This window comes from Aplysia californica, unplaced genomic scaffold, assembly GCF_000002075.1.
Source record: "Aplysia californica isolate F4 #8 unplaced genomic scaffold, AplCal3.0 scaffold00486, whole genome shotgun sequence".
Taxonomy (NCBI): domain Eukaryota; kingdom Metazoa; phylum Mollusca; class Gastropoda; order Aplysiida; family Aplysiidae; genus Aplysia; species Aplysia californica.
This window is the reverse complement of record NW_004797756.1, coordinates 232,601-235,420: the sequence shown is the minus strand read 5'-3', so window position 1 is coordinate 235,420 and position 2,820 is coordinate 232,601. Positions and strand designations below refer to the sequence as shown.

The 2,820-nt window shown below is 40.7% G+C and overlaps 1 protein-coding gene across 1 annotated transcript in view; it reads right to left on the bottom strand.

Annotated features, from left to right (window-relative positions):
- The window catches only part of LOC101855282 (calpain-B), a gene marked incomplete in the record, with an annotated part of 75,808 nt that extends 73,774 nt beyond the window's left edge, over positions 1-2,034 (bottom strand). The window contains 1 exon segment of the mRNA XM_035971709.1: positions 1,854-2,034.
- Between the last annotated feature and the right edge of the window lie 786 nt (positions 2,035-2,820).

Genomic DNA, 2,820 nt, shown 5'->3' with positions numbered 1-2,820 from the left:
AGAGAGAGAGAGAGAGGGAGAGAGAGAGAGAGAGAGAGAGAGAAACACAGAAAAATACAGAAAGAAACACAGAAAGAAACACAGAAAGAAAAAAGAAAGAAAGAAAGAAAGAAAGAAAAGAAAGACACAGGCAGAGATTGAGTGAGACCAATAAAAAGAGTAGGCAAGCTGACGCTGCAGAGAGATTAGGATGCAAATAAGCTACAAACATCCTGACATCGTGTCAATGACATCGAAAGCCTACTGTACTGATTTTCTGTTTTTCAAATCCTCACAAAATTATGACTCATCAACAGATAAGCCATAACAAAATCGATAACTTCTTTATCGAAAAACAGGGCATGTATTAATTGTCATTGCAGTCGAAACTGTCCTGGACGGCCACCCATTGACCTGACCTGACTATCAATAATCTATTTATAGAGGCACCAGCTATCCATGTCTAGGTGTCGTTTTTGCCTCTTTTTCTGTATGTGGATGAAACATTATTTTTTCCAATTAAGTTGCTTCTACTTGTATGCACCCTGTGTCTATGGTTTTCAAACGGCCACCCATTATCGAGATTATCGGGGGAAAAACCAGTAACTGTCGTCTTTGACAGGCGGGTGCCTTAGACAATGCCATTTTATAATAATATTGTATCGAGGGGCATCGTGTTAAATCAGGCACTCGTCAAAATAATGAAGTCGAAGAAATCGGCATTTTTCGGCCAGTTTGGAAATTTTAACCAAATTTTTATATTTTGGCTTAACCTCTTTTATGTCCATATATAAAAAAACATTTCCGTGTGAAATTTACTGAAAAACATTAACAAAAGACACAAAATATGCCATTTTTCAGTTCTCTAAGACTCTTTAGCTATTTGAGTTTACAAACTTTGGTGGCCATTTTCTCGCTAATTTCACCACTTCAATAGCAAATATCTTGAGTTCTATTCAAGATAAATGGATATTTATTTCATTAGAAGCAAGGCAAGAGAATCAGCCTTCTGGTAATATCAAAGACTCCACATGCCCAAAAATTGACAAGCGCCCCTTTCCACCAACAAAAGACACAAATGAAGGGGTGGGGGGGGGGTCGTATTTTGAGCTGGTGATTGTCTTGGGCTGGTAGGTTTTAGAACAGGTTCGACTGTATTAATTAACTAACCCAAACTTTGTACTTTAAGGCTGCTACTCCGAACTACAACACGGGAACTTTTGCCGGTATTTATTATAATTATAATGAGCGGTTACGCCCCTTTTACATTTTTACACAATACCTTGTACTTCACTGCAAGCTGGCATATCGATTCATTCAGTGAATGACATAAAACAACATGTCGATGGGCACTTTTAAAAATTAACCTCAGTATTTTTCTTTTCTTTTTTTTTTTCTTATATGGGGCGTTCTTTTTCTGGTGGTATGCATATTGAATACATTATGATTCATGGGCCTATAATTTATTATTAATGTGTTCTTTCAGTTAAAAACGAGTGCTTTATCGTAACGGCCAAAATGTCAGAACGAAGACCTAGGAGCTCTCCCATGAAATTCTTTTTCTAAGTATGCACTGGTTGACAATTACTATGATAATCAAAAGCAAACACGATCTTCCTCAACATTTTGAGAACTCCTACACTAAAATCTTTTTCCAAGTATGCACAGGTTGACAATCACTATGATAGTCAGAAGCAAACATGATCTTCCTCAACCTTTTGAGAATGTTAACCTCTTGAGAATGTAACCTAATACAATGTAAGTTGTTTCAGAATCCACCACACTAAACATCCTACAATCAGCATTTAGGATCGATACCAAAGTCACTGAACCGGTCAGCCAGACGAAAGCTTGACACTTCACGTGGGGTTTACCTGTGGTGACCACTCGGCGAAAACAATGCCTGGAATTATCGGAATGCGGTCTTACGATTACAGCACAGGAGAGGGACAGCAGGACGCCTAGAATATAACGTCACTTCGACAAATTTCCAAGGGTGCACATCACATCAGCCGGCTTGGGTACTGAAGAAGAGGGGAGTATTGATTTCTTTCTACCTCTTCTGTCTGGGAATTATTGGACGCGCCTGACGGGGGTTTCACCGGTCTAAATATAGAACTCGGCCGTCTGGGGAGAAGATAGCGTTTATTGATTGGTTGCTTTCTCAGGGGAAATTTCGGAGTCACGCTGACTCCAGATATCTCTGCTGATGGCGCAGATTATTCCCTAAAACTTAAAGGGGAGCACGATAAAATGGTCGAACTTTGGTTTCCGACACCGCAGTTACTGATTAAAGGCAAAGCGACATATTGATTGCGACAACAACAAAAAATACCATAATCAATAATGAGATTGTGGTTCATTGTGCGCTCTCATGTGGATGCGCTTGCGCTTGCAGTGTGTAACCTACCGGCACGTTTGGTGACGAAGCAACAACAGTTAAAAAAAAAAAAAGAAAAAATACCCCAACTAGATCTACCTCAAGATAATTACACTCAGTTGCATTACGCTGCAACAACGGAATGTGTAAAGTAAAATGTGCTCGACTACTGTGTACTGCTAGCAATCTCAAGTCTGGCCCCGAGATAGGCCTTTGCCGCTGTGTGTGAGCGTGTGTGAGTGAGCCGCTACTGCATCGATTTTTGTGTCCCTTGCACGTGCCGGCCTTCAGAGCTGCACACGAAAAGGTCAAGGGTGGCGGGTCAAGGCCCATTTGTAGTGTATTGTGATCGCGGGGGAGTTTTGGGGCTGCAGCGAGGCAAGTTGTAGGCTTTCGACGGAAAAGCAGTGCGTTTATTAACCGTCGCTGGTTAGAAGTTATACAAATGGGAACATTAAGAC